The 22,969-nt window shown below is 36.9% G+C and overlaps 1 protein-coding gene across 5 annotated transcripts in view; it reads right to left on the bottom strand.

The window, feature by feature from the left end:
• Positions 1 to 22,709, bottom strand: part of ATP10D (ATPase phospholipid transporting 10D (putative)) — a 118,170-nt gene extending 95,461 nt beyond the window's left edge. For all 5 annotated transcript variants that reach the window (XM_082837772.1, XM_082837771.1, XM_082837774.1 and 2 more), the window contains exon 1: positions 22,403 to 22,709. The gene's annotated coding sequence lies outside the window, so the exon portion shown is untranslated. The remainder of the gene's footprint in view (positions 1 to 22,402) is intronic.
• Between the last annotated feature and the right edge of the window lie 260 nt (positions 22,710 to 22,969).

The following is a 22,969-nucleotide window of genomic DNA, read 5'->3' as shown; positions in this document are numbered from 1 at the left end:
AAGGGAACTCCCATAAGGTAAGCAGCTGATTTCTCAGCTGTTAGAAACTCTACAAGCCAGAAGGGAGTGGCATGATATACTTAAAGTGATGAAAGGGAAGAACCTACAACCAAGATTACTCTAACCGGCAAGGATCTCACTCAGATTCGATGGAGAAATCAAAAGCTCTACAAACAAAAGCTAAGAGAATTCAGCACCACCAAACCAGCTCTACAACAAATGCTAAAGGAACTTCTCTAAGTGGAAAACACAAGAGAAGAAAAGGACCTACAAAAACAAACCCCAAACAATTAAGAAAATGATCATAGGAACATACATATCAATAATTACCTTCAACGTGGATGGATTAAATGCTCCAACCAAAGACACAGGCTTGCTGAATGGATAAAAAAACAAGACCCATATATATGCTGTCTACAAGAGACCCACTTCAGACCTAGGGACACATACAGACTGAAAGTGAGGGGATGGAAGAAGATATTCCATGCAAATGGAAATCAAAAGAAAGCTGGAGTAACAATACTCATATCAGAAAAACCTCAAATAAACAATCTAACCTTACACCTAAAAGAACTAGAGAAATAAGAACAAACAAATCCCAAAGTTAGCAGAAGGAAAGAAATCATAAAGATCAGAGCAGAAATAAATGAAATAGAAACAAAGAAAACAATAGCAAAGATCAATAAAACTAAAAGCTGGTTCTTTGAGAAGATAAACAAAATTGATAAACTATTAGTCAGACTCATCAAGAGGGAGAGGACTCAATAAAATTAGAAATGAAAAAGGAGAAGTTACAACAGACACTGCAGAAATACAAAGCATCCTAAGAGATTACTACAAGCAACTCTATGCCAATAAAATGGACAACCTGGAAGAAACGGACAAATTTTTAGAAAGGTATAACCTTCCAAGACTGAAGCAGGAATAGAAAATATGAACAGACCAACCACAAGTAATGAAATTGAAACTGTGATTAAAAATCTTCCAACAAACAAAAGTCCAGGACCAGTTGGCTTCACAGGTGACTTCTATCAAACATTTACAGAAGAGCTAACACCCATCCTTCTCAAACTCTTCCAAAAAACTGCACATGAAGGAACACTCCCGAACTCATTCTATCAGGCCACCATCACCCTGATACCAAAACCAGAGAAAGATACTACAAAAAGAGAAAATTACAGACCAATATCACTGATGAATATAGATGCAAAATTCCTCAACAAAATACTAGCAAACAGAATCCAACAACACATTAAAAGGATCATACACCAAGATCAAGTGGGATTTATCCCAGGGATGCAAGGATTCTTCAATATATGCAAATCAATCAATGTGATACACCATTTTAACAAATTGAAGAATAAAAACCATATGATCATCTCAATAGATGAAGAAAAAGCTTTTCACAAAATTCAACACCCATTTATGATAAAAACTCTCCAGAAAGTGGGCATAGAGGGAACCTACCTCAACATAATAAAGGCCATATAAGACAAACCCACAGCAAACATCATTCTCAATGGTGAAAAACTGAAAGAATTTCCTCTAAGATCAGGAACAAGACAAGAATGTCCACTCTCACCACTATTATTCAACATAGTTTTGGAAGTCCTAGCCATGGCAATCAGAGAAGAAAAAGAAATAAAATAAAAATTGGAAAAGAAGAAGTAAAACTGTCACTGTTTGCAGATGACATGATACTATACTAAAGATGTCAACAGAAAACTACTAGAGCTAATCAATGAATCTGGTAAAGTTGCAGGATACAAAATTAATGCACATATATCTCTTGCATTCCTATACACTAATGATGAACAATCTGAAAGATAAATTAAGGAAACACTCCCATTTACCATTGCAACAAAAAGAATAAAACACCTAGGAATAAACCTACCTAGGGTTGGTGGGAATGTAAATTGATACAGCCACTATGGAGAACAGTATGGAGGTTCCTTAAAAAACTACAAATAGAATTACCATATGATCCAGCAATCCCACTACTGGGCATATACCCACAGAAAACCGTAATTCAAAAAGACACATGCTCCCCAATGTTCATTGCAGCACTATTTACAATAGCCAGGTCATGGAAGCAACCTAAATGCCCTTTGACAGACAAATGGTAAAGAAGATGTGGTACATATATACAAGGGAATATTACTCAGTCATAAAAAGGAACGAAATTGGGTCATTTGTTGAGACATGGATGGATCTAGAGACTGTCATACAGAGTAAATTAAGTCAGAAAGAGAAAAACAAATATCGTATATTAACACATATATGTGGAACCTAGAAAAGTGGTACAGATGAACTGGTTTGTAGGGCAGAAATTCAGACACAGATGTAGAGAACAAATGTATGGACACCAAGGCAGGTAAGCGGTGGGGGTGGTGGTGGTGGTGGGATGAATTGGGAGATTGAGATTGACATGTATACACTGATGTGTATAAAACTGATGACTAATAAGAACCTGCTGTCTAAAAAAATAAATAAAACAAAATTCAAACAAACAAAAAGATAAGGTTAGTAACTTAACTAGAACATTCAGAATTTTAAAGCTGGAAAAAAACTCTTACGTATCCAACTAAATATTTTATAAACAAGAAAACTGAGATTCAGGATGTTGACTTACCCAATATTACACATCAAATCAGTGGCAGCTCATTAAAAATAAACTAGCTTATTCTCTCCGCTACCATTACTTACATACATATATAGGCTTTCATTAATTTCTAAATTATGTCATGATTTATGAATGTGTCATAAATTAGTTAAATCAATTTGAATACAAGATTTTATGCCTGCTAAAATTTTATATTATAGTATCCTTAGGCCTTAAAAGAACCAAGATTTATTCAGATTTATATCTATCTGAAAATTTTCTCAGCTAATTTTTAGGATCTGCCCTATTGTTTCAGTTTCATCCAAGAAGACCCATAATCACTCACAATGGCCTACTCTTTACAGTGATACTTTATAAAAGCAATACAAGGAATTATTCATTTCGGGGGTTTAAATATTTACAAGAAGAGCATACTTGAGAAATGAGCACGAACAGAAACTGAAAAACTGCAAATAAATAGAAAAAAATATATTTTCAACTTCACTAGTAACCAATCTAAGAAAAACAGTAATTTTTTCCTTGAGTGTAGCAAGGAGTTTCTTTATTCATGGTGTTCAATGAAGCCAAGTTTTCATATAGTGCTGGGGACGTCTAACCTGCTTTTAATTTTCTGGAGCCAAAAGGTAGTAAGTCTTAAAGATGTTCGTTCTTTTTGGCCCTGAGTAGAAAGCTGATCAATTCAGCACTGGAAAACACACTAACCCAAATGTCCAGATAAAGGTAAATTGTTAAATCGTGGTATATCTAAATGGAAATATACTACAGCTATTAAAATGATGTTTAAATAAATTTGATAAGCAAGAAAATTTTTTAAGTTTTTAAGGTGTTTGGTTTTTTTGGGTTTTTTTTTTTTTTTTTTGGCCATCCCCTGCAGCTTGCAGGATCCCAGTTCCCTGACCAGGGATTGAACCTGGGTCCCTGGCAGTGAGAGTGCAGAGTGAAAACCACTGGACTACTGGGGAATTCCCTATAAGGTTTTAAACCATGATTTAGACCTGTATATAAGTATGATCTCAAACAGAATATATGTGTGTGTGTGTATCTATTTATATATATAAATTTGGAATTAAATTTTTTTAAAACTCTAACACTGGTTATTTTGAGGCAATATATTAGTAGATGATTTTAAAGTATCATTTGTAACTGTCTCTTTTTTATTTTTTTTTTTTTACCATGAACATATGTATTTAGTTTATAATTAGAAGACAGATCTTTATTTAATCAAAAACTATTCCAAAACTCTAATCACACAAAACCTATCCAACTTCATTTAATCATGAAGCCTATGTTTATGGTGGAGAAAAGCATAGACAGAAGTTAATGTATTGCTTCTAAATGTAGGGAAAAGATGCAATCCTTTAAGTTTTTGTTTTAAGAACAGCCTTAAAAAGTGCAAAACAAGCATGCTGCCTCAACACTGAAAAAGAACATTCACATCCAAGTCCACAAGCAGCATGTGTATGTACTACTAAAAATTCTCCATATTATATCAGAGAAAACAAGAAGAACATAACTGAGTATATAAACTTCATTGTAAAGGCAATGTATATATGTGTCCTTGACAAAAAGTTTTGAATGTAATTAAAAATGTTGCAAAGCCAAGTAAAGCATTCAGGTCTCTTTTGGACAAAAGACAATTACTAAAAATATCTAACAGATATGGCGGGTTAAGTTTTTAAGAGAGAGCTTACTTAAATGGCTACATGGTTTTAGGAGATTTTCTTAATGAAATTTAGGTTTGAAACAGAATTTAAATGATATTCTGCAAAAGAAAGTTCAGATAATTGTTACAGTAAAATAGTTTATACTTATGTAGAGGATATATGTTTCTAGATATCAAAGTAATCTCAAAACCTCAAAAACAAGTCTGTTATGCTTCTCACACATCTCCTTCATTGCTCTTTATTTTAGAAATTAAAGTCAGTGGGGGAAAAACACAGTTGTAGATCAGGTTTTTAATTCCTACTTAAGAAACTATTTCAAGATTCTTTCTGCTGATTCCTAATATCTCCATGACATGACTAATCTACAATATTATGAAGTGACCATGTTCAACATCACATGGGCCTGACAGGGTAAAGAAAGCTGACAATCAAAATTTCCAGCAATAAGTGAGAGAATCTGACCTGACTGAATCTAAAGTGCATTAAAAGAATATAGTCTATGTTGAATACAGATGCAGTATGGAAACACTTTTATGCTGGGACTCTATATAGAATTAATTGATAACAATTTTAATGCTCACAGTAGGAAACAATATTATTCCCCACCTCTACAAAGACACTCAGGGAAAACTTGATTTCCTAGACACAAACTCTCTACTGAGAGTCATAAGGATTCACATCTGCTTCTTTTAACCATTCTCCAAAAATATACCCAAGATCAAAGGATGGGAAAAAACATTCCCCCTTTCTCCCCTTATGAAAAAACGTTCATTTTAATTATGTTTTGGGAAGGGAATTTGTTGCCAGGAAGTAAATAATAACATAAAACCAGCCAACACAAATCTTTAAGTATTGATATTAAACACTGCCTTTTTAGACTGTTTTGTAAGTTTTCTGTCTTAAATTACTGGTTATTGAAGCCAGTTCAGTGGTATCACAGAGCTATTTGAAATGGTATACAGAAAAGTCAATGGAATCATCTTTCCTAGAGGCCTTTTAAAGTAGACCAGCCAGGTCTTCCCTGGTGGCGCAGTGGTTAAGAATCCACCTGCCAATGCAGGGGACGCAGGTTCAAGCCCTGGTTCAGGAATTTCCCACATGCCGCAGGCAACTAAGCCCGTGTGCCACAACTACTGAGCCTGCGCTCTATAGCCTGTGAGCCACAACTACTGAGTCCACGTGCCTAGAGGCCATGCCCTGCAACAAGAGAAGCCACCACAACGAGAAGCCCGCGCACTGCAACAAAGAGTGGCACCCCTGCTCACCACAACTAGGGAAAAGCCTGCGTGCGGCAGCAAAGACCCAATGCAGCCAAAAAAAAAAAAAAAAACCATTCACTAAAAAAAAGTAAAATAAAATAAAGTAGACCAGCCAAAGCAATTTTGAGAAAAAAGAACAAAAGCTGGAGGCCTCATGATCCTTGACTTCAGACTATACTACAAAGCAGCAGCAATCAAAAGAGTATGGACTGGCCCAAAAACAGACACATAGATCAGTGGAACAGAATAAAGAGCCCAGAAATAACCCCACACACATATGGTCAATTAATCTGTGACAAAGGAGGCAAGAATATACAACGTAGAAAAGACAGTCCCTTCAATAAGTGGTGCTGGGATAACTGGACAGCTACACATAAAAGAATAAAATTAGAACATTTTCACACACCATATAAAAAATAAACTCAAGGGGCTTCCCTGGTGGTGCAGTGGTTGAGAGTCCGCCTGCCGATGCAGGGGACACGGGTTTGTGCCCCGGTCCGGGAAGATCCCACATGCCGCGGAGCGGCTGGGCCCGTGAGCCACGGCCAATGAGCCTGCGCGTCCGGAGCCTGTGCTCCGCAACGGGAGAGGCCACAGTAGTGAGAGGACCGCGTACCGCAAAAAAAAATAAAAAATAAACTCAAAATGGATCAAAGTCCTAAACGATATTTATTTGGATCTGTCTCCTAAGGCAAAGGAAACAAAAGCAAAAATAAACAAATGGGACCTAACTAAACTTAAAAGCTTTTGCACAGCAAAGGAAACCATCAACAAAATGAGAAGACAACACACTGAATGGGAGAAAATATTTACAAATGATATGACCAATAAGCAGTCAATATCTAAAATATATAAACAGCTCATACAGCTCAATATAAAGGAAAAAACCAATCCAATCAAAAATGGGCAGAAGGCTTGAACAGACATTTTTCTGAAGAAGACAAGATTGCTAACAGGCATGTGAAAAGATACCCAACATCACTAATCAAAGAAATGCAAATTAAAACCACAATAAGGTATCACCTCACACCTGTTAGGATGGCTATCACCAAAAAGTCTACAAATAACAAATGTTGGCAAGGATGTGGAGAAAAAGCAACCCGAGTACACTGTTGGTGGGAATGTAAATTCATGCAGCCACTATGGAAAACAGTATAGAGGTTCCTCAAAAAACCACCATATGATCCAGCAATTCCACTCCTGGGTATACATCTAAAGAAAATGAAAACACTAATTCAAAAAGATACATGCACCCCAATGTTCATAGCAGCATTATTTATAATAGCCAAAATATGGAAGCAACCTAAGTGTCCATCAACAGATGAATTGATAAAGATGTGGTATATATATAAACACACACACACACAATGAAATATTACTCAGCCATAAAAAATAATGAAATTCTGTTATTTGCAACAACATGGATGGACCTACAGGGTATTAAGCTATTAGGTCAGGCAGAGGAAGACAAATTCTGTAAGTTATCACTTATATGTGGAATCCAAGAAATAAAAAAGGAATGAATATAACAAAATAGAAAGAGACTCACAGATATAGAGAACAAATTAGTGGTTACCAGTGGGGAGAGGGAAGGGAAAGGGGCAAGATAGGGGTAGGGGATTAAGAAGTACAAATTACTATGTATAAAATAAATAAGCTACAAGGATATACTACACAGCACAGAGAATATAGCCAATATATTATAACAACTTTAAATGGAGTATAATCTATAAAAATATTGAATCACTATGTTATACATCTGAAACTAATACAATATTTTAAATCAACTGTATTTCAATTAAAAACTAAAACAACAAAAGAATAAGACAGAAGGAAAACAAAGAAAGAAAATAGACCAGGCACTTGCCTGCCAAACAGTGAATATGGGCTGCTCTTCTAGGATCTTAAGCCTAAGCCTGTGTCCTCAGACTACCACAGGTCAGAGTCACCTGGAGAGCTTGTGAAAACACAGATTCCACCTGCTACACACATGCTCTCACCCCAATTTGATTCAATCAGTCTGCAGTGGGGCCTGTGATTTTGCAGTTCTAATAAATTGGAGTGATGCTGATGCTCCTGGGGACCAGACTCTGAAAACCATTGACCTAGGCAATTCAAATTTGCTCTAAGGAGACTTATTTTTTTGTACTTTGAAAACCATTGACCTAGGCAATTCAAATTTGCTCTAAAGAGACTTTTTTTTTTTTTTTTTTTTTTTTGCAGTACGCGGGCCTCTCACTGCTGCGGCCTCTCCCATCGCGGAGCACAGGCTCCGGACGCACAGGCCCAGCGGCCATGGCTCACGGGCCCAGCCGCTCCATGGCACGTGGCATCCTCCCGGACCGGGGCACAAACCCGCGTTCCCTGCATCGGCAGGCGGACTCACAACCACTGCGCCACCAGGGAAGCCCTGTACTTTTTTAAAAATTTATTTTTTATTGAAGTATAGTTGATTTACAATATTGTGTTAGTTTCAGGTGTACAGCAAAGTGATTTAATCATATATACATACACACATCCATTTTTTAAATTATTTTCTATTATAGGTTATTACAAGATATTGCATATCGTTCCCTGTGCTATACAGTAAATTCTTGTTTATCTATTTTATATTAGTAGTGTGTATCTGTTAATCCCATACTCCTAATTTATCCCTCCCCCCACTCCTTCCCCTTTGGTAACTATAAGTTTGTTTTATATGTCTGTGAGTCTGTTTTGACGGGACTTATTTTTAATTTCAAAGTATATTTTCTCCATGAAAAAGTATATCTTTTCCATTACTATTAAATATCATTTTAATGCAACTATTCATTTATATCCTAATGATGCCTATATTATTGTTTTAAAGTAATAGTGAAACTACTTTTTTATACACAAAAAATAGGGCAGTTATTTTCTGGATTAGTCACCACAGAAATTTGTAAAAAGCAAAAGAAAATAAAATGCTTAAAAGACTAAGGGATAAAAAAAGAAAAAAGAAATTGGGAAGTGGAGTTATTTGTAGCTAAAGTGGAAAGCATTTAGGCACTGAAAGATGGTATATACTCATAAAACTAAATAGACTACATCAAATGTTTTCCAAAGGCCTCTTGCAGATCATTAACCTGAGCTATGAAATATGAACCAAATAAACAAAAAGGCTAAAATTTTTAAGTATGTGGCATTACTGGATAAATGATGAAGACAGGCATTATTTTAGTTGAACTACTAAATAATATTTCTGTATAATGAATGAGAGGTTTAATTAATTTCTAAAAACTATTTAAAGATTCAATTCTGGAAGCATTTGGGTCACTTAAAATATGATATAAATATTCCATAGAAAAGTATTATTTCACTGTGGATAAAAATTACTTCAGCACATTACCTAAAGTAACAAAAGCATAGATTATATATGTCAATTACTTAAATTGTCTCAACACATATACACTTAACCCTTGAACAACATGGGTTTGAACTGTGTAGGTCAACTTATACGCTGACTTTTCAATAAATACAGTATTTCACCATCCATGGTTGGTTGCATCACAGAACGGAGGATATGAGGGCCAACTATGGGACCTGAGCATCTGTGGATTTTGGTATCCATGGTGGGTTCTGGAACCAACCCCCCACAGATAAGGAGGGATGACTGTATTTAAATTGTCACCAAGGCTTCCAAGTATTACTAAGTATAGTATACAAACAGCAACAAGAGACAGATGAAAGCTACAAATGATATTAAAAAGAAGTGGATAGTGTTCACTGGAATTATAAATTGGATTCATGATAAGTGGTCAGTTCCAATAATTACTAGATGCTCTCCACCCTCCAAAACAGATCCATTTTGAATTAGAAGTGATATTATAATCAGCGGTTTTCAAAACAACAACAAATGCATCTGCAGTCAGTAGAAAGAACACAAGCTCTAAAATGTTCACATGATACTGATGCTCAGTCAGATTCTCAGTCAGCCACCTACCACAAGCTCTTTGCCTTTCTGAGCCTCAGTTTCCACATCTGTAAAGTGGAAATAACGTCACATACCTCACAAAGTTTTGTAAGGAGGTTTATAAAATCAAAGTATCAGCACTGTGCCCAGCACACTGGAAGTGCTCAACAACTTCATTCTTTCAACTAATGCTTGTTGAGCTCCTACTATATGCCACACATTGTAACAGATAACAGAGATAAATCAAGGAACAAAATAGAAAAAAACCTCTGCCTTCTAAAGGAGCTTACCTTCTAGTGTTCGTTTCCTTTACCTTGTCTTAGGCACAGTGCTTTTTCTTTGAGAATGAATAAACATGCCCAGAGCAGGTCAAAATACTCAATTCACAAAAAAAGATAACACTAGGGTAATCGTGTAGCACATACATTTAGGGAAATAGAACATCCTATGAGAATGCATGACATGAGGTTGGAAGACAGAAAGGGAGGAGAGAGTAGGCTTCCCAAAAGAGAGAATTTTAAGTGAGTCTTGGGAAATGTTGAGAATCTGACAGAAGAGATTTGTAGATTTTAGAAAAGGAAATATTATGAATAAAGGCAAGGAGGCTAGAAACCCCTATAACCCAGTGTTAAGTAACACTGGGTAGTTCAACATGGCTGGAGATTCAAATATGAATTAAGAAAGGATGGGCAATTAAGAAGGAAATCTAGTCATAATAAGTCTTTACCTACTAAGATGAAGAATTTATATTTAGATTAAAGGAAATGGGAAGTCAAAGATATTTGAGAAGGTGTGACATGATGTGGACATTTAAAGGATTTCTTTGCAAGAGGCATAAAAGACAGATTGGAATGGGGGAGAAAAGGCAGGGAGACTAGATTGGAAAAACTGAGTAATGTGCTTCAGAGCACAGTTTACCAGTAAGCTAACAAGGAGTGGAATTAGAGATTTCCAAAGGTATCTCTGAGTGCACCTCGATGACACAGCAACACTGCAACAACCTGGCATGAGCCACGCTCTCATTTTCCCCACTTGGCTCTATCCCTCCTGTACTGGTTCTACTCCTGTCCTTTGCTTGTTTCCAATACTGCATTCTTAATACAACATACCTTATCCACACATTCTTATCATCACCCCACCCATCCTGACCATGACCCAAATCAAGCAAGCAAAAAAATGTGACAAATTGGGCAGTAAGGACCACCAGACCTCATCTTTTGCACTAGCCTGGCTCAAAATGAAATGTGATAATTTGGGAGAGGAAAGTCAGTTTAGGACTCACAGTAAGAATTACTTTTCAAAATTCCCTTGCCTTATCGAAAGCATTCCTTTTTTCTCTCAGTTCTTGGTTTATGAATCTTAAAAGTATAATAATGCTTCAGATTTAGGTATCAGGAATCTGATGGATGGTAGAGGAGGAAGATCCTGAGCTCACCTCCTCCCACAGACACACCAAAAGAACAACTCTCTCTGGGAATGACCTGAAGACTAGCAGAACAGCTCTTCTATAATTAAGGCTACTAAACAAACAAATGAACAAACTACACACACATTGAGACAGAGATGAGGGCAGAGGTGTGGTCTATTCAGGACCCACACCGCTGGTGGGCAACCCACAAGCAAAAGGGGATATTACAAACTCAGAGGTCCTCCCTAAGGAGTGAGGGGTTCAAGACCCACATTGGGCACCCCAACCTTGGGCACCAGCACCAGGAAGACGAGTCCCCTTAACTGGTTTTGAAAACCAGCAAGGCTATGACCAGGAGAGCTGGAGGGCTGTAGGAAACCAAGACTCTGCCCTTAAAGGGCACGTGCACACACTTACTCAATTTGGGTACCAGCCCAGAGGCAGTAGACTGAAAAATGCCTGGTGCTCTAGCCAGCCTGCCAAGACCACCCCAGCATGCCCACCCCACCCCACAGCTCACACCAGGCTCCAGCCACTGCCCCCACCACTCCCAAGGCAGCAGCCCCCAACTGCCTTGGGAGAAGCTCCAGCCTGCCCTGGGCTCAGGTTCCAGCCCCTAGCCCCAAAGCAGTGGCACCCAGTGTGCCCCAGAGAAGCATCAGCTCATACCTGCTTCAGCTACAGCCCTTCCACCAAAGCCACCAGGCACACACAATTTGCACAGGGACACTCTTCCACAAAGACACACCTTCAAATCGAGGAGAGGTAACTGTTTTGCCTAATTCATAGAGACAAACACAAAGTCAAACAAAATGAGAAGACAGAGGATATATTCCAAGCCAAAGAACAAGACACATCATCCAGACAGAAAAATCAATAAGGAAACACTGGCTTTAAACAACATATTAGACCAGATAAGCTTAATATATGCAGAACATTCCATCCAAACACAGAAGGATACACATTCAAGTGCACATAGAACCTTCTCCAGGATAGATCACATGCTAGACCATAAAACAAGTCTCAATAAATTTAAGAAAACTGAAATCATATCAAGCATCTCTTCTGACCACAAAGGTATGCTAGAAATCAACTATAGGGAAAAAAATGGAAAAGATACAAACATTTGGAAATTAAACAACATGCTACTAAGAAAACCAATGGGTCAATGAAGAAATCAAAGAGGAAATTTAAAAATACCTTGGATGAATGAAAACAGAAACACAACTTTCCAAAACCTATAAGACACAGCAAAAGCAGTTCTAAGAGGCAAGTTCACAGCAAGATAAGTCTACATCAAGAAAAAAGAAAAATCTTAAACAACCTAACTTTACACCCGAAGGAATTAGCGAAAAGAATAAACAGAACCTAAAGTTAGTAGGAGGAAATACTAAAGATCAATGTGGAAAGAAATGAAGTAGAAACTAAAAAACAATACAAAAGCAAATGAAACTAAGAACTCATTTTTTGAAAAAATAAAATTGATAAACCTTCAGCCAGACTCATGAAGAAAAAGGAGAGGCCCAATAAAATGAAAAATGAAAGAAATTACAACTGATATCACAAAAATATAAGCAATCATAAGAGAATACTATGAACAATTATAAACCAACAAATTGGATAACCTAGAAGAAATGGATAAATTCCTAAAAATATACAATCTTCCAAGACTGAATCAGGAAGAAATAGAAAATCTGAATAGACCAATTACTAGTAATAAAATTAAATCAGTGATTAAAAAAAAATCCCAATAAACAAAAGTCCAAGATGAAATGGCTTCACAGAGGAATTCTACCACACATTTTAAAAAGAGGTAATATCTCAAAATATTACAAAAAATTGAAGAGGAATGATTTCAAACTCATTCTGTGAAGCCACTATTTACCTGATACCAAAACCAGAAAAAGGCACTCCAAAGAAGATAACTACAGGCCAATATCCCTGATGAACATAGATGTAAAAATCCTCAACAAAATATTAGCAAACTGAATCCAACAATACATTGAAAAGATTATACAGATCATACATCATAATCAAGTGAGATTTATTCCTGGGATGATTTGATCCACAAAATCAATGTGATATACCTACAATAACAAAATGAAGGATACAAATCACATGATCATCTCAATAGACACAGAAGAAGTTGACAGAATTCAAAATCTGTTCATGATAAAAACTCTCATCAAAGTGAGTACAGAGGGAACATACCTCAACATAATAAAAGCCATTTATGAAAGACCCACAGCTAACATATTCAATAGTGAAAAGCTGTGAGCTTTTCTTCTACAGTCAGGAACAAGACAAGTATGCCCACTCTCCCACTTTTATTCAACATAGTACTGGAAGTCCTAGGCTCAACAATCAGACAAGAAAAAGAAATAAAAGGCATCTAACGGGGAGAGAAGTAGTAAAACTGTCACTAATTGCAGATGACATGATACTATATACAGAAAATTCTAACTCCACCAAAAAAAACTATTAGAATAAATGAATTGAGTAAAGTTGCAGGATAAAAAATTAATATACAGAAATCCATTGCATTTCTATATAGTAATAATGAACTGTCAATCCCATTTATAATCACATCAAAAAGAATAAAATACCTAGGACTAACGCTAACCAAGAAAGTGAAAACCTCTACTCTGAAAACTATAAGATGTTGATAAAAGAATTTGAAGTTTACACAAATAAATGGAAAGATACAGTGTTCATGGATCAGCATAATTAATATTGTTAAAATGTCCATACTACTCAAAGCAATCTACATTTTCAATGTAATCTCTATCAATATATCCATGGCATTTTTTTTCACAGAACTAGAACAAATAATCCTATAATTTGTATTAAGCTACAAAAGACCCTGACTAGCCTAAACAATCGAGAAAAAAGAACAAAGCTGCAGGCATTATGCTCCTTGAGTTCAGACTATACTTACTACAAAGCTACAGTTATCAAGACGGTATGGTACTGGCACAAAAACAGAAAGATAGATCAATGGAACAGGATAGAAAGCCCAGAGATAAACCCACGCACATATGGACACCTTATCTTTGATAAAGGTGGCAGGAATGTACAGTGGAGAAAGGACAGCCTCTTCAATAAGTGGTGCTGGGAAAACTGGACAGGTACTTTTTTTTTTTTTTTTTTTAACATCTTTATTGGGGTATAATTGCTTTACAATGGTGTGTTAGTTTCTGCTTTATAACAAAGTGAATCAGTCATACATAAACATATGTTCCCATATGTCTTCCCTGTTGCGTCTCCCTCCCTCCCACCCTCCCTGTCCCACCCCTCCAGGCTGTCACAAAGCACCGAGCCAATATCCCTGTGCCATGCGGCTGCTTCCCACTAGCTATCTACCTTACTTCGTTTGTTAGTGTGTATATGCCCATGACTCTCTCTCGCCCTGTCACAGCTCACCCTTCCCCCTCCCCATAACCTCAAGTCCGTTCTCTAGGAGGTCTGCGTCTTTATTCCTGCTTTACCCCTAGGTTCTTCATGACATTTTTTTCCTTAAATTCCATATATATGTGTTAGCATACGGTATTTGTCTTTTTCTTTCTGACTTACTTCACTCTGTATGACAGACTTAGGTCTATCCACCTCATTACAAATAGCTCAATTTCGTTTCTTTTTATGGCTGAGTAATATTCCATTGTATATATGTGCCACATCTTCTTTATCCATTCAGCCGATGATGGGCACTTAGGTTGTTTCCATCTCCGGGCTATTGTAAATAGAGCTGCAATGAACATTTTGGTACATGACTCTTTTTGAATTTTGGTTTTCTCAGGGTATATGCCCAGTAGTGGGATTGCTGGGTCATATGGTAGTTCTATTTGTAGTTTTTTAAGGAACCTCCATACTGTTCTCCATAGTGGCTGAACCAATTCACATTCCCAGCAGCAGTGCAAGAGTGTTCCCTTTTCTCCACACCCTCTCCAGCATTTATTGTTTGTAGATTTTTTGATGATGGCCATTCTGACTGGTGTGAGATGATCTCTCATTGTAGTTTTGATTTGCATTTCTCTAATGATTAATGATGTTGAGCATTCTTTCATGTGTTTGTTGGCAGTCTGTATATCTTCTTTGGAGAAATGTCTATTTAGGTCTTCTGCCCATTTTTGGATTGGGTTGTTTGTTTTCTTGTTATTGAGCTGCATGAGCTGCTTGTAAATTTTGGAGATTAATCCTTTGTCGGTTGCTTCATTTGCAAATATTTTCTCCCATTCTGAGGGTTGTCTTTTAGTCCTGTTTATGGTTTCCTTTGCTGTGCAAAAGCTTTGAAGTTTCATTAGGTCCCATTTGTTTATTTTTGTTTTTATTTCCATTACTCTAGGAGGTGGGTCAGAAAGGATCTTGCTGTGATTTATGTCATAGAGTGTTCTGCCTATGTTTTCCTCTAAGAGTTTGATAGTTTCTGGCCTTACATTTAGGTCTTTAATCCATTTTGAGCTTATTTTTGTGTATGGTGTTAGGGAGTGATCTAATCTCATACTTTTACATGTACCTGTCCAGTTTTCCCAGCACCACTTATTGAAGAGGCTGTCCTTTCTCCATTGTACATTACTGCCACCTTTATCAAAGATAAGGTTGGACAGGTACTTTTAAAAGTATGAGATTAGATCACTCCCTAACACCATACACAAAAATAAGCTCAAAATGGATTAAAGACCTAAATGTAAGGCCAGAAACTATCAAACTCTTAGAGGAAAACATAGGCAGAACACTCTATGACATAAATCACAGCAAGATCCTTTCTGACCCACCTCCTAGAGTAATGGAAATAAAAACAAAAATAAACAAATGGGACCTAATGAAACTTCAAAGCTTTTGCACAGCAAAGGAAACCATAAACAAGACCAAAAGACAACCCTCTGAAGGGAGAAAATATTTGCAAATGAAGCAACCGACAAAGGATTAATCTCCAAAATTTACAAGCAGCTCATGCAGCTCAATAACAAAAAAACAAACAACCCAATCCAAAAATGGGCAGAAGACCTAAATAGACATTTCTCCAAAGAAGATATACAGACTGCCAACAAACACATGAAAGAATGCTCAACATCATTAATCATTAGAGAAATGCAAATCAAAACTACAATGAGATATCATCTCACACCAGTCAGAATGGCCATCATCAAAAAATCTACAAACAATAAATGCTGGAGAGGGTGTGGAGAAAAGGGAACACTCTTGCACTGCTGCTGGGAATGTGAATTGGTTCAGCCACTATGGAGAACAGTATGGAGGTTCCTTAAAAAACTACAAATAGAACTACCATATGACCCAGCAATCCCACTACTGGGCATATACCCTGAGAAAACCAAAATTCAAAGAGTCATGTACCAAAATGTTCATTGCAGCTCTATTTACAATAGCCCGGAGATGGAAACAACCTAAGTGTCCATCATCAGACGAATGGATAAAGAAGATGTGGCACATATATACAATGGAATATTACTCAGCCATAAAAAGAAACGAAATTGAGCTATTTGTAATGAGGTGGATAGACCTAGAGTCTGTCATACAGAGTGAAGTAAGTCAGAAAGAAAAAGACAAATACCGTATGCTAACACATATATATGGAATTTAAGAAAAAAAAATGTCATGAAGAACCTAGGGGTAAAGCAGGAATAAAGACGCAGACCTCCTAGAGAACGGACTTGAGGTTATGGGGAGGGGGAAGGGTGAGCTGTGACAGGGCGAGAGAGAGTCATGGGCATATACACACTAACAAACGTAGTAAGGTAGATAGCTAGTGGGAAGCAGCCACATGGCACAGGGATATTGGCTCGGTGCTTTGTGACAGCCTGGAGGGGTGGGATAGGGAGGGTGGGAGGGAGGGAGACGCAAAAGGGAAGACATATGGGAACATATGTTTATGTATGACTGATTCACTTTGTTATAAAGCAGAAACTAACACACCATTGTAAAGCAATTATACCCCAATAAAGATGTTAAAAAAAAAAAAAAAAGATGTGGCACATATATACAATGGAATATTACTCAGCCATAAAAAGAAACGAAATTGAGCTATTTGTAATGAGGTGGATAGACCTAGAGTCTGTCATACAGAGTGAAGTAAGTCAGAAAGAAAAAGACAAATACCGTATGCTAACACATACATATGGAATTTAAGAAAAAAATATGTCATGAAGAACCTAGGGGTAAGGCAGGAATAAAGACGCAGACCTCCTAGAGAACGGACTTGAGGTTATGGGGAGGGGGAAGGGTGAGCTGTGACAGGGCGAGAGAGAGTCATGGACATATACACACTAACAAACGTAGTAAGGTAGATAGCTAGTGGGAAGCAGCCGCATGGCACAGGGATATTGGCTCGGTGCTTTGTGACCACCTGGAGGGGTGGGATAGGGAGGGTGGGAGGGAGGGAGACGCAAGAGGGAAGACGTATGGGAACATATGTTTATGTATGACTGATTCACTTTGTTATAAAGCAGAAACTAACACACCATTGTAAAGCAATTATACCCCAATAAAGATGTTAAAAAAAAGCTAATAAAGGAGATACAATGAAATAAAAAAAAAAATTAAAACTAGAACTACCATACAATTTGGCAATTCCACTTCTGTATCTTTATCCCCCCAAATTAAAACACTAATTCACAAAGATACATGCACCTCAATGGTCACTGAAGCATTATTTACAACAGCCAAGATATGAAAGCAACCTAAGTGTTCCTCAATAGATGAATAAAACAAATGTGGTATATATGTACAATGGAAGATTACTCAGCCATAAAAAAAATAATGAAATCTTGTCATTTGTGACAACAGGGATGGACCTAGAGGGTATTATGCTTAGTAAAATACGTCAGATAGAAAAAGACAAATACTGTATATTTTCACTTATATGTGAAATCTAATAAATCAACGAACAAATGTAACAAAGCAGAAACAGACTCACAGATATAGAGAACAAACTAGTGGTTGCCGGAGGTGAGGGGGGAATGGATGAACCAGGTGAAGAGGATTAAGAGGTGCAAACTACCAGTTATAAAATAAATGTCACAGGGATATAATGTACAGCACAGGGAATACAGTCAATGATATTATAATAATTTCGTATGGTGCATAATGTATAAAAATATTGAATCACTATTTTGTACACCTGAAACTAATATGGTATTGTAAGTCAACTATACTTCTATAAATTTTTTTCTTAAAATGATTCAGGCATTTTTCTAACCTGGCAGTTAGACATGTTAATTTGTTGGCTGAAGGACATCGCAGATTAGTAGAGAGAATCTTTGTCATGAAAGCATCTGAGAATACCTGTCTATGAAAGACTTTAGTGAAGAAGAAAGGATAATTAAGATTTTTACTAGAACCTTCTATATATTATTATAGTCTGTAAGGGGAATGAGAATGCTTAAACACAGTGCTAAGTAATTATGAGTACTATAAACTGAAGAAAGACTTCACAATGTTTTTGGATAATTTAAAACTAATTTTCACCTTATAATCAAGATACTAAGTTTTTTTTATTATTTATCCTACATAAAGAGTTGAAATTTTGTAAGCTCCTTTTGTAATGGAAATGCAGCTGTACTCATCTTCTTCATTCAGAATGGCCTTAAATGGAATAAGTAAATTTTAGCAAAACAAATTAAGGAGTATTTCATTAAGGCTTATCAGCACGAGACCCTTGCAGATGTGATCAACAGGAAATGAAAAGGAATAAAGCTCAAATCAGTCAAACACTGGTTATTTCAGAAAACAGCTGGGGGCGGAAGAGTGAATGTGACTAGAATAAGTTTTATCTTTTGGTTTCCCTTATAATCCAAATATTCTCACCAGCAAATATAATTCAGAAACAATGAAACCTGACATGGAATTATACACAATGAGACCGTGGAGGCTTTGAGTAAAAGAGGGGAAAGATAATATTGTCTATGTGCTCTTCATTCTATGACAAATTGCTTCATTAGGATAGCAACTTTTTTCCCTGATAACTACAATATATTCACTGTAGAAATTGTAGAAACTAAAGATTAATACCATGAAAAAAAACAGAAATCATCTATAATCCCACTACCCAATAAGTACTATTAACGTTTGGTTTACTCTCCACAAATAGTTTCTACGCATAGATTGGATTTTTTTCAGAAGTAGGATATTATTTTGTAACTTACTTTCATTTTTTTTCATGAACATTTTCCCATATCATTAGTCTTCCCAACAACCTCACACATTTTGATTTGCTTTCCATGTTTGTTAATTGTGATGTGTGAAAAGAGAGTAACTTATTGCTATACTGTGTATTCTCTGATTAGGAGGTTAGTATACCCTCTCCCCTAAACCTTAGAAAAGTCTTTTTTTTCTTTGTGAATTGCCCACTTATGTCTATTTTTCTTTCGAGATCATTTTTATAGAGGTGTTCATCTAGCTCTGCTTTTTATAATATCTTTTATAGGGTATACTGGCATAGTATAGAGCTTACAATCTGTCTTTTAATTTTGGTTATATTTCTTGGCAATATTTTTCAAAATGGCATTTTTGTGATTACAAAAATAGTTGCTGTAGAGTATTTGAGAATATCAAGAAAAATAAAAAGCTATAACTCTACCACCTTAAAATCTATTTTTTTCTATGTGCTATATTAGTGGATTTACCCGTTGATACAAACAGGAACTTGTATGCAAATGGAAAGCGACACAGTCTTGTTCAGTGTTTGTTAATTTAGAACAATGCCTGATATATATATATATATATATATAGTAAGAGCTTACTGAGTAAATAATATATTTATTTCAAAGTTGCATTTTACACATTCAAGATAACAGTATTAAATCTTGCTCTTTTCACTTAATACATTACAAGGACCTTTCTAAATCATGAAATTTTTTCAAAAATATTTAGGAAACTGAATTTTATCAAAGCAGATATATAATACCTTAATTTGTCTAAATATTTTTCTATTGGGGGCTTTACTTTGTTTCTAAGTTTTCCATATTACAGATAACACTAATGAACATATTTATAAATCTTCATATGGAATTCAGATGATTTCCATAGGATATACTTCTAGACCTAGGATTATTGAGTCAAACTCTACAAACATTTGCAGGTTTTAATACATATTCCCAGAGTACTACCTCTAACAGTTGCGTGAGTGTACCCTTCATTGAGCAGCATAAAAGATTCCATTAAGGCCACACTCATTTATGAAACTAGTCCCACTATAACTTCGTACTCTAACAGTGATACTAGTTTTGTGAAAAGTATTGTTTCTATGACTAAGATGGTTTTTGAAATGAAATAAATCCATCCACAGTAGTAATGTCCATCTAAATTATTGGAGGCAAGCTCAAACAAATGAGTTTATTTGGGAATAGCAGAGGAATTGAAATTCACGACACGTGAACTATAGCAAGCGACAGGTGAGTCCGTTGAGGGTTCGGAATAGGCTGTGTTGATGGGCAGGGCATGTAAAGAGGGGAGAGTTCAATGAGAGTCTGTTAAAGTCAAAACAAATTGAGACCTGCTTTGAAAATTCCCTGAGCAGACAAAACCAGTCTAGTCATACAAGCAAAACTCAATTCAGCTCAGTTTTTGAGACCAACCCGACCTGGATCATTTCTTGCTCTGGAAACCATAAGAAAAAACTTTCCAAGACTGATACGAGGCAACCTCCGATTAATGTCCTAACATTTAAGAAAATTCCAATTTATCAATTTCTGTAAATCAGGCATTTATGGGAAATCGGTCTCTCAGTCTTTAAGTTTTGTTTTCCTAAAGGCACATGCAGGAGACTTTCCATTCTATCCATTTTAGATTGAAATTCTTTCACAGTAGGAAGGGGAAAATGTTTTAAGAGAATACACTCATAACAAACCTCTTCCAGGTGATAAGGAAAGCTGCTCGGCTGCTAATGCTTTGGGTTTCGAGAATCCCCAAATGATCTTGTTTGTAGCATTTTCTTTGCTTTTCCCTCATTAAAAAGACTACTTTCAACTAGATCAGACAATAAGACCTGTAATGAAGGCTTGAATATGTGGACATTTTTACCCCTTAATTTTTAAATTCTAAGTACATTCATCTAACAGGTGAGTCATCTCTGTTCTATTACAAATTATAATCAAATCCTGAGCATTTCCTCCATTTTACTGATATCAAAATAAATGATATCCTATTCAAATTCTATTTAGTCACTAAGCAATCGTATTGAATAAGTATTCAGTTCTTGCTATGCAAAGGTCAAACAGTCCTGACATCCTGTTTTAGACTGCTTAGATTCTCCATCTTTTTCATACAATTTAACACGTTAAATTGGCAGTTACACTGTTACTTTTTAAAACTTTCTAAAACTTTTTGAATGTTGGAGAGTTGTTTTTCAACATATATAGTATGATCTCCTTTTGATAAAAACAAACTATCTCAATGTAGGTATGCATTTGTAAAGGGAATAGAAGAGTCCAGAAAGAGCAGACATTACCTTTTGGGGTAGATTGGAGTGAGGGCTTGCACCTGGACACTGAATGAGTTTACTGTTACAATGACCATGTATTACATATCGGCTCTAAACAAGTCACCAAATATCTTTTTATGATGGTACTCCTCACAGAAATGTGACCTAGCCTAATTTTAAAATAATTTATCTCCTCTGGAGTCACTTTTCTGATACAGTAACATTGGCGGATAAGGAGCCCCCCCTATCCTTGTGGGTCATCTTGCAAGGTTGATCTAGAGTCAGAGGCTTGCTCTCAGACTATGGAATTGTTTTTCCTTGGAAAGAACTAACGTGAAAAGAAGCAAGAAGAATCTTTGGCCTTATTTAGATAACATTCTAAATACCCGAGTTAACATACCCCTATGATTAAGAGTAATTTAAATACATCATTTCTGAAGGCACAGGAAGCCCGACCCTCCAGAATGGAGGTTTCACTAACCAGCCAGATGTCTCTCTGCCGTATATAGTAAAGTATAATTACTTATTTTATAATGTAAGATAAAGGGTGCCCTAAACAACAATTAAGTTCTGCAAAGTTAGTGTTTGCGGGCAAGAACGCGGGCTTTTTGGTAGCGCTCCTGTAAAAACTATTTCTGACCAAGCTCCAACACAAACACCTTTTCTTCCTAAGGGATCAACCCGTGGTTTACTTACTGCGTTAAAATTTCAACCCCCATTCTTTTCATTACCTTTGAGACAGAGCCCAAATTGCTTTAAACTGTTCGATTTCACAATGAGATGACAAAGGGTGTGTGTGCATAATTTATCTTTTCACAAAACCCAGCATTCAGAATAGATAAAGTAATCCCTCTCCTGAAATCAAGAAACTGAAAACGGTGTAAGATTCTCTCTCTTTTTTTAAGTTCAACAAAAGCCCTGAACTCCAGTTTTGAGGCACTTCATCCAACCTGAACACAATTATTGGGGGAGGGAGAGGAGAGAGAGAGACAGAGAGAGTAAAGAAACAGAGAGGAAAAGAGCGCGGGTAGTGAAACGGAAGGCAGGGAAACGGTCCAAGAGGCTCGCTGGTTCACCCTTACCAATTCCTCTCTGGGCACACATCACAGCATGATGATCACAAGTCCCAAGATGCAAGAGAAGAACCAAGCACAAATCCGGAGAGTGTAGGCGGGTTATGCTTCTATGCCAGCCATTTGACTCTGAAGGAAAAAAAAAAAAATCACTTCTCAGACAACTCCCAAGCTCAGCTGCCGGAGCCGGAGCCCCGCCTGGGCAGAGCTGGCAACCCCTCCTCACTCCGTTCCTTCCCGCGTCCCTTCTACCCCTGCTCGCCTGTCCGCCGGGATGCAGAGCGGCCAGAGCTCCCGAGAAAGGCCAATCGCTCGCCGCCCCACCTCTCGTGACGTCAGGGGTAGGGGGCGGGGCTGGCCGCCCGGGGGCTTCCCAGCTCCAGCTGATGGACAGAGATTCCTGTTTGCCTGCGGCAGTAGTTTCAGGAGACCAGGACCTGACTGCCCTTGGGGTTTGGTTCATGCTTGTGTCGCTGAAATTCCGTTCAACAGTTCACCCGTTTACCTAGACTTGAAACGCTTGGCAGTTATTTTTTGGAGGGTAAAGGGGTCAAATCTAAACTTAATCCTGTTGTT

The sequence above is a fragment of the Leucopleurus acutus genome (genome assembly GCF_964270905.1).
Source record: "Leucopleurus acutus genome assembly, chromosome: 4".
Classification (NCBI taxonomy): Eukaryota; Metazoa; Chordata; class Mammalia; order Artiodactyla; family Delphinidae; genus Leucopleurus; species Leucopleurus acutus.
The sequence above is the reverse complement of the archived record's forward strand: the minus strand, read 5'-3'. Positions and strand labels throughout refer to the sequence as shown.